Source organism: Hemicordylus capensis, chromosome 1 (assembly GCF_027244095.1).
Source record: "Hemicordylus capensis ecotype Gifberg chromosome 1, rHemCap1.1.pri, whole genome shotgun sequence".
Lineage (NCBI taxonomy): Eukaryota > Metazoa > Chordata > Lepidosauria > Squamata > Cordylidae > Hemicordylus > Hemicordylus capensis.
This window is the reverse complement of record NC_069657.1, coordinates 425,642,512-425,655,063: the sequence shown is the minus strand read 5'-3', so window position 1 is coordinate 425,655,063 and position 12,552 is coordinate 425,642,512. Positions and strand designations below refer to the sequence as shown.

General features: G+C 45.1%; 1 long non-coding RNA gene across 2 annotated transcripts in view; it reads right to left on the bottom strand.

The window, feature by feature from the left end:
• LOC128351756 (uncharacterized) overlaps positions 1-6,801 on the bottom strand; it is a 69,431-nt gene extending 62,630 nt beyond the window's left edge. Inside the window, exon 1 of one of the 2 annotated variants that reach the window (XR_008320021.1) lies at positions 6,733-6,801. This is a non-coding gene — a long non-coding RNA (uncharacterized LOC128351756). The remainder of the gene's footprint in view (positions 1-6,732) is intronic. The other variant, XR_008320024.1, reaches the window with a different exon arrangement.
• Between the last annotated feature and the right edge of the window lie 5,751 nt (positions 6,802-12,552).

Sequence of the window (12,552 nt, the reverse complement as noted above, 5' to 3'; positions counted from 1 at the left end):
GCTTCACAGCAAGCATAATGGGCAAATCAATACACACATGCACACACACTGTCCATTTGTGGATGCTGTGCAGTGAATCAGATGGTTAAACCTGCAACTTAATTCCCTGGAAAAGTGTTGGAGGGTGGGTTTGTTTTTTTGAGTACTGATTTAATGTAACCATTAAACTGTAAACTGATGTGATGTAAGTTTATAATTCCTCATGTAATTTTATATTTTCCCTTCCTGTTTTTGTTTTTTCGGTCTTGGACCATAATCTAATTTTATCTATCTATCTTTATAGTGATGCTATATCTTTTATTCAGAGGAGGCCCAAGATATTGTGATGCCTGAGATCTCAAGTAGGGACCAGACCTCTTTCAAAGCAGAGCCTTGCAAGCTTTGCAAGTGGTTCAGGGCATGGGTAGGGGAGAAGGTTGTCAGCAGCCTCCTCTTCTCTCCTCATGCTTCTTGTGAGATTTGCAAGAAGTGTGAGGAAAGGCATTCCTTGCAAAGCTTGCCACAGAGTTGCTATGATGGTGCCAGTGAGAGGCATCTGGCCAGCCTGCTGGTGCCTTAATAATCAGCCGCCTGAGGCAACTGCCTCACCTTGCCTCATGAAAACGCCGCCTCTGATTTTATTTCTCACATTTATGCCATCCATCCTCCAAGGAATTCAGGGCAGCACATATGAGGTTACATAATAACCCTGTGTAGCTGAGTGATTGTTTGTTTTGGCAATTTATCTCTGTCACTTAGCTCCTAGAACCCTCAGGGCAGCTTACAAGCAAAAGGACAAGACAATCATATGAAAATAAGCAAGAAAAATTAAAAACAGCAAGAGTTTGTACCTCTTGTAAATGAGTGAAAAGCACACTGACTGGTGGTAAAACAGCAGAAAAATACATCAAGATAATGTTGTCAACATTTTAGTAACAGGCCATGATTCCAAATACCTGCTATCATCATCAGTAATATAACTACAAACAACAACAACAACAACAACACAGAAATCACCATCAGCCAATTACAAAAAGCAACTTACTGGGAACAGCCTATATTCTGCGACGATATCTATAACAGCAACAACACTGACAATAAGATTCAGCCATCCCAGGTCCTTGGGAAGGACTCAATGTCTGGATGAAACAAACCAGTCAACAACACCTGTCTGACTGTGTAAATAAATTAATAATAATAATAATAATATTTATATTCCACTTTTCAACAAAACAAGTTCTCAAAGCAGTGTATGTAATAAAATAAAATAGAAGATTGTTCCCTGTACCATTCCCTTGAAAACAGAGGCCCACAAAATACACATTAGCATCTTGCAATTTTGCAATGCACTGTTGCACAACTGCTGAAATTGCACAAAGTGCATTTATATGCATTATTTCCAAATGGAAATAATGGGATTACGCATGTGTAAATATATGCTTTATGCAATTTTACTCATGTGGAACTATCCTTTGTGGAACTGCATGCTTGCAACATGCCAGTGTACACATTGCATTGTGCAGTACGTGGGCCAGAACATATAACTGATAATTCTCCAGGTGGTTTTACAGACAGGGCTTTCCCCCCGAATCCACTCCAGATTGGAGTGTGCCAGTCCACATATTCGCTGGACTTAACCTGACTCCCTGAGGGCTATCAGGAAGAGGGAAGAAGGACAGACAGTGTTTTGTTTTTCCCTGAAGGGAGGCTATGAATTCTGGCTTAACCCAAGGTATGCACGACTTAAAATAATCCTCTATTTCTAGCGGCTTTTGAAAAAACCCTCGATGTTTCTGCTAAGCTTCACGCTTGTCTTTGATGTGCGTAGGGGAGCAACCAAGGGCTATGTGAATGCTCCACTTAATCCCCCGGATTAAACTGTCTCAAATCTGCTGCGAAGTAGATTTGCTCCTCGGAAACCCCACAGCATAAAGTCCTGTTAGTAAAACCTCCAGGGAGGAAGTTCTACAAAGTGTTTGCAGTGAAAGAGAGAGCCTTTCATGAACTCTGTCGCCTATTAAGGTCATCTAGAGAGGTCCAGTTATGGTTGCTGCCGGCTCGTTTGGTGGCGACCAAGGACTGGGCCTTCTCTGTGGCTGCCTCAGGGCGCTGGAATATGCTCCTTGTTGAAATAAGAGCATCTCCTTCTCTGCTTTTAGGAGGATCCTCAAGACTTACCTGTTTCCCCAGTCCTTTAACTGAAATTTTAAATTATTTAATATATTTTTATCTTCTGAGATTGTTTTTATTTGTTTTGTGAATGTTAACTGTTTTACAATTATTTTACATTCGCTATGTTTTAACTTTGTACACCGCCCAGAGATGTCTATATCAGGCAGCACAGAAAGATGATAACAAACAAATGAACCAACCAATCAATCAATCAATCAATCAATAAGGCACACTGTAGCACCGACACTCATTAGGGAAAGAACCCCTGGAAATGTGGTGGAATAAGTAAAAATGATTTTCCCAAGGTGATATGTAGAGGGATTTGAACTCATACCTCCCCAGTCTACACACAACACCACTTTAGCTCTTAAGATTAGTTTAAATATAGACTGACTTGTGAGTTCTTCTCATGCTGAAGCATGTAGCACATTCCATTCTGTAGATCAGGGGTAGGCAACCTTGACTCTCCAGCTGTTAATGAACTACAACTCCCATAATCCCCAGCCACTATAAATTGTGGCTGGTGATGATGCGAGTTGTAGTTTGATAACAGCTGGAGAGCCAAGGTTGCCTACCCCTGCAGTAGATCATTCACCAGAGGCACTCTAACCCCCGTCTGCAGGGGCCCTCCAAATGCCCGGGGGGGGGGCTCCTGGAGCCACCCCACACCCACCCCATCGAACCCCCACCATTGTTTTCTTTCTAATTTCAGACACCACACAGCCAAGGGGTGGCTGCCAGGAGGTCAGCCGAGCAGTCCTTCTCCCTGCTGGCGGCAGCGGCCGGAGCAATGCTGAGCCTTTCCATTTGGCCCAGCATCTCTTGCTAACTGCGAGGCGTGCCTGCGCAGTTGAGAAAGTTTGTTGCAAGCCCATGACGTCACAGGCTTGCGACCATCTATCTCAACTGCGCAGGCACACCTTGCAGTTAGTAAGAGACGCTGGGCTGAACGGACAGGCCCAGCGTCGCTCCAACTGCTGCCGGGGGGCGGGGGAGAAGGACTGCTTGGCTGACCTCCTGGCAACCACCCCTCGGCTGTGTGGTGGCTGAAATTTAAAACAACAATGGAGGAGGTTCAGCATGGCAGGAGGCACCCCAAAGTAGGCTTTGGGGGGGCCTCACATCGGGGGTGCCCTCACACCAGGGGCGGTCTAGGCACCAAAAAGGTGCGCCCCTGTCATGCGCACCCAGCTTCAGACATTATCATTTCACCTTGCTTGTAGCTATGAATGCTGGGGCGAAGGGAGAAGTAGTCCAGCCCCCACCACGTCACTGCTCACAGTTTCGACAGGACTTGTCGGAAGAGAGAAGATCCCTCCCCATGATGGCAGGCTCATCGATGATTGTGAAGGTGGATCGATCCATTCTCACAATCATGGGAGCACCTGCCCCAAAGGGGAGGGCTCTGCCTTCTTCAAACAAGCCCCACTTTCTAAGCCCTTCCTCTTATCACACTTTGCTCAATATTACATCCTTCTTGATCATTTCCTTATCTCCTTATTGGTGGGTTGTGGAATAATTGTTGGAGGCCAGGGGAATAATTCCCGCCTTTCGACAGAATTTTCTTCCCCCTTGGTCCAGATACGTGTTTTAGAGACCCCCAGCCGCTATCCCAACCCCACCTATTTCTGCGTATCTAGGAGGCCGCATGCTCCTTCCAGGAATAGTATTAACCCGAAAGTTGCCACCCACCCTCGAAGGAATATAGCATATGCCACAGTCACAGTACAGTTTCTTGGTTTTGCAGGATGAGCCCTTGCCAACTAGTGTCTGCCTCATGCTCAAACTAGATTGATTTATAGCCTGATCCTTTGCAGATTTACTCAGAAGGAAGTCCAACTGAGTTTAATGGGGTTTATTCCCTGATAAGTATGCATAGCACTACACCCATGGGGAATGAAATATGCCTTTTAATATCCAACGATGCCAAAGACGATGCGTGGGCATTGGAGTACTTTTTTTCTTTAAAAAAACACCACACTCTTTCTAAAGATCAAGGCCTGTTTGTCACTAGATCCCTCCAGACTGTACCCCTTTCGTGAAACCCAAGAAGCAGGCATGGAAGAAGCATGTCAGAGCTTGGAGAGGAAAGCAGCACAAGAATAACTACAGTAGTATGAGTGTCCCAGATCCATGAACATCTTGTGTTACCAATATTAACTCAGTCCCAGGACTCACCCTAGTTTAACCCTTTCTGGGTAGATGGATGTCCTGCCAAAAATAACCCCCAACCCACACCATAGCAATGTCTGGATTATAAAAACCCAGCTACAAGTTTTAATTTGAAGAATCAGTGGCATAGACAAAATTGAACAAAGTCAGACAAATGTTCCTAGGCCCTGAGGGCAGTGGCAAGGGTGTAGCAAAGTTGGAGTGGGTCCTGGGACAAAGAGTGAAGATGGTCCCTGCCACCCCACACACTACCCCACATTTGGAGAGGCAGGGCCCTGCTTTCTTGCCTTCTTAGGAACATAGGAAGCTGCCATATACTGAGTCAGACCATAGGTCCATCTAGCTCAGTAATGTCTACACAGACTGGCAGCGGCTTCTCCAACGTTGCAGGCAGGAATCTCTCTCAGCCCTATCTTGGAGAAGCCAGGGAGGGAACTTGGAACTTAGATGCTCTTCCCAGAGTGGCTCCATCCCCTGAGGGGAATATCTTACAGTGCAAACACTTCTAGTCTCCCTTTCATATGCAACCAGGGCAGACCCTGCTTAGCTTAAGGGGACAAGTCATGCTTGCTACCACAAGACCAGCTCTCCTCTCTCTCTTCTTCAGAGAGTCATGAGGGGGAGTGGGAAGAGTCAATTTTCACCTAGCCAGCAAGTCTCCTCACCCAGGGGCCCAGGCAGTGGCAGCTGGTGACTCCTGGGACTAGGTGGGCGCCAGGCAGGTGGGCAGAGCCAAAGTGGGTAGCGCAGGGGTGAAGCCAAAAAACAAAAACAAAACAACACTAACTCCTGTGGGCATATAGGAAGTGAAAGGTAAAGTTGTGCCATCAAATTGGTGTCGACTCCTGGCAACCACAGAGCCATGTGGTTTTCTTTGAAAGAATACAGGAGGGGATTACCATTGCCTCCTCTCACGTAGTATGAGATGATGCCTTTCAGCATCTTCCTGTACCACAGCTGCTTGATATAGGAGTCTAGGAAACATAGCAGTGGGGATTCTAACCAGCAACCTCTTGCTCCCTAGGCAAATTGCTTCCCCGCTGCGCCATTAGGTGGCTATATCCTTCCAAGGAACATACCTGTAAAAGCCTCTGCACTCAAGGACACCCATTTTCAGACAGTTATAAAAACATGCCATGAGTACATGTTTTGGCATACTTTGAAAATGTTTTGTTGGTTGTTTTTTAAAGCTTAAGAATTGTCTCTCTCTCACACATACAGGATGGGGCTTCTCTCCCATGTGCAACACACACATGGTTCATGGGGGTGGCGGGAGAGCAAGCAGCATGGTAGCTTGACCAAGGGGAACAAATCACACACACACACACAAAACAAAGAGCAAAGGGTTTACTTTCAAACAGCAAATGTTTTACTTTCCTTCTTGGTTGGATGGAGACCCTCAGCCCAACAGCCAGCGTCCTGGGCTCTGCAGTTCCCTACAAATTCCAAGAGGGGGGGAGAGCACAAGACTCCAGGAGACCCAATAGGGCTGGGAGGAAAGTTAACCCTTTCTTGACTGTCTGCTCCTGCCGATCTCTCCAAGGCCTGCCTGTGGAGAGCTTCAGGCTTCAGTGAGGCCTATGCATAGGCCTCTCTGGAAGCCTGGCCCACCTGCCCCTTTTTACTATTTCAGAAATGCCTAACAGAAAGTTTTAAAATATGTATCGATCATTTCCCTCTCTCTTTTTACTTGTAACCCTGAATGCCTAGAAAACCATCTGCCTGGCTCTGCAGCTTTGGTGTATTTCAAAATGCTAAAAACAAACAAAAAACCCACCCAAACCCTCCACAAATTAAGTCAAGTTATTTCCACATAGTACGAGCATGAGGGGCTTATAATTATTTCTCACATTTGCAGCTTGCTCTTTCCAGGGGCGGGAGGGGCCATGCCTATTCCGCTGTCCCACACGAACAAATTGGTGGGCTGAGTGAACGCAGAGGAGGAGGCTGGGGGGGGGGGGGGAATTGTGGCTTGGCAGGGCCCCAGAGTGCGTAGCCAGGGAGGCAGGTGTAAGAAGCTTCTAAGCTACCCCTCCTGTTTTAAAACTGTCCAGATGACGATAGGAAATATCTGCAGACTGCAACTATGAGAAGATTAGATTCCCAGTTTGTGAAATGATGGTTTTTAAATCATGGCAGACCTGGCAGGAAATCAGTACTTATTGCAAGTTCATGATAATAAAAGTGCAAATAAAGCATGCATTTAGCAGGGGTGGTGGCCCTTTCATGTGGTAGGGCAAAACAATCGCTTCAGGTACAGACCTGAGGATTGCTGCAGGGGGCTACCTACATGTTTTGTTTTGTGTTGATTAGTTCCTTAAAGGCGCCCAAATGCACATTGCTAGTAACTGCTGCTAGCAATTATATAATCTGATTACATAATCTGATAATTACATAAACTTTACTTACATAATCTGAGGCTAAATAAACAAAATAAATGGTCTTTCTTCTCTCTGCAAGGCAGCTCACACAGCACACTGTTCCAAGAATGAACAAAATGGCGATTGCCGCTCTTTTCCTTCAGAAGACTAGAACAAGGACTGCCCCCGGCCACACTGATTGCTAGTCAGCGGCAGAGGGAGCTGTCAGTCAGTATGATGTCTTCCTGATAGGGCTATTTGAATTCAGCCCAGCTTTTGACAACAAAGGCAAGCTTTGGGATTGGCTCCTGCCTTATGAACACTGTTATGTGAAACTGTTTCGTGGGCTCTTATAGGTGTTTAAGGAATTTTACTACCAGCGCCCACTATATGTCAACACTGCAGGCTTGCAAGCTGACCTGAAATGCTGGCAGAGGACAGAATGGCTGACAATTATTATTGTTTTTGGACCATTTTTATTAGTTTCTTTGGACATTTTGGCCTTTGGGGGGGACTGGCATTGCCCACCCTGCCCTAAGTGAAGAGCCTCCACTGGGCCCAGAGATGCCCCCCCCCCATTCACGTGTACCTTCTGGGGGTACATTTGAGGTGGGTCTGGATCCAGGTTCACTTTTAAAATGAACACATGAACAATCATTCACACAAAGACATAAGCATGTGTATGGGCACCTGTACACACATACAATGTTATGTCTGACTAGAGCTCAAAATCAATGAGGTTAATTTCTGAGTTTCAGTGCTTAGGACTGCATTGCATTTAGTAATTAACAGCACAGTGTGGAATACATTTAGGATTTTCTTTGTTTTCCTATTTCATAGTTCCTATTTCATGGTGTGGTGGCTAGAGCGCTGGACTAGGACCAGGGAGACCCGAGTTCAAATTCCCATTCAGCCATGATACTAGCTGGGTGACTCTGGGCCAGTCACTTCTCTCTCAGCCTAACCTACTTTACAGGGTTGTTGTGAGGAGAAACCTAAGTATGTAGTACACCGCTCTGGGCACCTTGGAGGAAGAGCGGGATATAAAAATGTAAAATAAATAAATAAATAAATAAAAATAGTTAAACTGGATAAGGCAGTAAATGCATCATTGCCTACTTTGAGGTTTACTTTAAAATAAAAATAGCACCTTGTGGGGCCCTAATCTACAGTACAGAGTTAGGGGATATTTAGCCTTTTGCTTCCATGCTTTTTCCTCTCCAAATATCCCCTTTCAATCTGCTGTGAGTTCATGAGGGTGCTAACTTGGCAAAGAGACACGTTTTAACATGGTGATTCTCTTTATTTAGCAGGAGGAGAGTAACTGGCCCTATCCAACCCCAGCACAGTATCTCCAGTGACTGTTGCTGGTGTCTATCGTGTTTTTCTTTTACATTGTGAGCCCTCTGGAGACTGGGAGCCATCTTATTTATTTATTATTTCTCTGTGTAAACCACCCTGAGCCATTTTTGGAAGGGCGGTATAGAAATTGAATTATTATTATTATTATTATTATTATTATTATTATTATTATTATTATTATTTTCAGTTCTGAATTAGGCACAAGCTAAGTAAGCTACACCTTGGGGGCCTCACATTATGAGGGGCCTCTAAATTTAATAGACTAAATTTCAGGTTTTGTGTAATGTATTTTCATTTAAATGCATTCCTAATGCAGATAGGCTTATTGCAAGATAACTATGTGTTAGATTTTATCTACTTCAGCTGATACGCCAACTGTGACCATATCTGGATAGATATTGCTTGGCCACAGTTACTTATGCTCTGGTAACCTCTCGCTTCGATTAGTGCAATGCGTTGCATGTGGGTCTGCCTTTGAAAATGAATTCAAACCAAACCGCATGTCAAAAACTGCAATTGATACAAAATAGGGCTGCAAGATAATTAAATGGGATATTATGCCAGTGCTTCATCAGCTGCACTGGCTCCCAGTACATTTTCAGGCCCAATGTAAAGTGCTAGTTTTCCTTTAAAACCCTACAGTAAATGGCTTGGGACTGGATTGCTTCAGGGAGTGCCTTGCCCCATAAGTCCTGACTCAGACCTAAAGATCTTCTTCGGAGGCCCTGCTCCAAGTGCCCCTAACAAATGAGGTGAGGCGGGTGAATACTAGGAAGAGGGCCTTTTCGGTGGTTGCACCGCATTTGTAGAACAGCCTTCCCAGCGAGGTTCACCTGGCTTAATCACTTTGTTCTTTTAGATGCCAGGTGAAGACCTTTCTGTTTACTAGGGATGTGCACGAACTGTTCAATGCTGAAATGGTTTGCCTCGACCCGGGCCAGTTTGGTGGCTCAATTACAAACTGAACTGGGGGTGGTTCAGTCTGCAATTGAATGGAACCAAGCCCAGTTTGAGGTGAACCAGTTCAGCATCAGAAGGAGCCGGGGATGGCGGCAAGAAAAGTAATGTAAACTGCTTACTGGCTGGCACTGCTGCCAGCACTGCCAGTTAATGCTCCCCCCTCCCCCCGGGGCTCTCCATGCACACAGTGATCTGTGTTTACTAAGCTGCCTGTGCAGTGGCATGGTTGCAGCCTCTGCACATGTGTAGAGGCAACATAAATGGCCTCCAGGCATCAGCAGAAGCAACCACTGTCCCGGCCCCATGGGTATCTGGCTAAAGAGAGATTGCTGTGTGCTTGGGCCACACAGGTGGTGGGGAGAGCAGTCGTGCCGGCAGCCACGCCAGGCCTGGAAGCACTTTAAACTACATTTCCTCCCTCACAGTTGCCGCCTTGTCAATTCCCCCACCCCTTTACTTGTATAGGGGAATCTCCACCAGATTTCCCTTTTCAAGTATAGCCGAATCACCGAACTGGTTTCGTCAAACAGACCGGGGCAGCTAGTTGGGTCAACTGAAGCAGTTTGGGCACATACAGTTCAGTTCAAATTTAATTCATTCAAACTGAACCCTGATTCATGCACACCCCTACTGTTCACACAGGCTTTTAAAAACCAGTTTTTAAAACCAATTTTTAAAAAACCAATTTTTAAATTGTTTTGTATTGTTTTTGTGTATGTGTTGTGATTTAATGTGTTTTATGTGTTTTTATTGGATGTTTTAATGTTGTGTTGTGAGCTGCCCAGAGAACAAGTTGTTATGATCCGGCTAACAAATAAAGTAGTAGTAGTAGTAGTAGTTGTTGTAGTTGTAGTTGTGGTTGTTATCTTTTTATTGCATCTTTCCCAAGTAAAAACAAAGCTTTATTATTTCTATTTTCATTGCCCTTTTTTGTTGTTGCTATAATAATAATATTTTTTGTAATGCTTTTAAGCTTGACATCACTTCAGGCCTCAGCATGCCATAATCCAGCCCTGAGTCTGGACCACGGTGCTGCACAGCTACTATTTTTACTTCAGAGTAAGCCCCAAACTGGGGGGATGACACACTGAATGTCATGTCATTGTAGAAGTCCCCCCCCCCCAGGCTTCCTTGTTCAAAGCTTTTGTGGAAATCAAGCCAGTTTGTGAAAAAGTAATTTCTCAGTTTGTGATTTCCTAACATGCGATTTCCCCATATACTTGTGTCAGGAACAAATCCAGAGATAATGAAAAAGGGGACACCACACACACACACACACACAGACACACACAGAGTTGCTGCGGATGGTAACTAAAGCCACAGGTGCATGATGCAGATGAACTCCAAGGAGGGTGAAAGCCCTCATGGATATTTTTGGAACTGCCTAAACATAACTTAGCCTCATAACACCAGATTGCAAATTATTCCCTAGAATCCTTTTTGCTTCCAGTATCACTGATTGCAGTCGGGATGTCTCCAGACACTTATTCCAATTCTGACAATTCTGCTTTGAAGAAGCTTGTTGTTTCTTGATATACCAATGATGTAGGCGAGTTATACCACAAAGCAAACAATATAGCTGTATACAGAGAAGTTATCGTTGAAACATTTCCTCTCATACACCTGGGTGTGCAGTTAGAGTGGTTGAAGTGTGGTGAAATGGTTCTCCCCCCACCCTGCCCAAACTTCTTTGATGTATTCTTATGAGAGATTCTAATGACAGTGAAGTAGAGAACCAAAGAAAAATACTTACTCCATATTATTCTTTGATGTATTCTTATGAGAGATTCTACTGACAGTAAAGTAGAGAACCAAAGAAAAATACTTACTCCATATTATTTAATTTGAATAAAAAGGTATTTCACATGCTCTACAGGAGCACTCCTCAATGCTTGTGCTATCAGAATGCCTTGTACATCTGCCAAACAAAATAACAATCTGTGCTGGATCATGCCCATTATTTCTCAGTCAGTTTCTCAGCAATTCATCAGAATGCAGTGGCCTACTTAACTGTCTTGTGCACAACTGAGTGAAACAATTCCTGTAAAGCATTTCACTAGCTGAAGCTCAATCCTAGTTCACACCTTTACCCAGAAAGAAGTCTCAGTGCATTCAGGAGGGCTTACTCTTACATAGGTGCACAGGATGGCAGTCGAAAAGCTCTCTAGAAAATCTATATACTATTTTTGAAAGTGCTGAAATTTGGGGTCTTTATGGACAGAGAACTGGAGCGGCTGAGGATAAGTGGGAGGTACTGGCAGCCTTGGGGTGACCAGCAGATATGTTGGTGTTAAAAAAAAAATCTGAAGGGAAAAAAAGCCTAAGGTGGGCAAAAAACCACCCTCAACTGCCACTAAGTTAGTGGGATGGAATGTTCATATGCAGAGTGTAGTTAACAGACAGGTGGGCGAGCCTAATGGAACTCTGTGGTGAGGGGGAGGGGGAGAAAGGAGAGCATGAACAAAAAGAGAAGGGCATTTCTCAGCTTGAAGAATACTCCCTCAAGACAGTCAAAATCCCTTCTGCTTCTTAGGGGGAAAGCTGTCTAACAGTCTCCACAGAAGAAAATGCTGAAACGCTGTGGCTCCCTCACCATTCAGGTAACCCTCTTCTGTTTCCAAAGGGGAAAGATTTTGACACAATTGCCTGGTTCAGATGTAACATGGAACTGCAGGCCCAGTGGGTCCACCGTTCTGCACCCCTCCCCCCGCTCTCCCATCTGCATTCGGACGTTGGGGAGAGCTGCTTCTCTGCCCATCAGCAAGGCTGCAGAGAGGTGGGGGAGCTGGCTGTGTGGGCGTCCTTTTTTCCTGAAGGACAGCCTGCATAGCCAATCAGACTGCAGTGAGGGAGAAGCTTCGTCTCTCAGCTCCGGTTCCATGGAGCCCAAACTGTGGTGCCAGTGTTCAGATGCAATGCTGGCACTGCAGAAATTGAGTTTGCAGCGGCAAAACTCCACTCTGACTGAAGGTTCAGAGTGGAGTTTAGCGAAGGAAACCGTGGGTTGCTTTCCCCCACAAACTCCAATTCCCCAAATTTGGGCATTCGGGATAGGAAACTAGAGGTGAAGGGACCACCAGTTTCCTGTTAGGTCTGAGCTGGGCCAATGAATCCTTTGATGTTATGAAGTACAGCCCTCCCAGCTGCTGGTGGGCAAGTTTCAAGGGAATTTCCTCACAACTCCCCAACATTATAGGAACACTCTGAAGGTTCAGATACCCACAGTAAGACTGAGCAGAAGAAACATGCTTTAGCCCACTCTGCAGCAGTTACACAAAACTGAAGAGCCCTGCTTCTTAACTTTAACTCTAAAGCCTTAGTGCTGGATGAGAAGGAGGTGGGACTGAGCACCAGTTCCCACTCTGCTCCCACCCCCCACAAAACAGAAAAAATAAAATTTGCCCATGAAGTCAGACCCATGTTAGAGGAGGGGTGTTTGTGTGTCTTTGTTATTAACTTTTGTTCCCCTCCCCCCGCCCACCATGGTCAGCCACAGGCTCCAATGACACCTGCACACCAGGTATATTTATATATACTGCAACGTTTT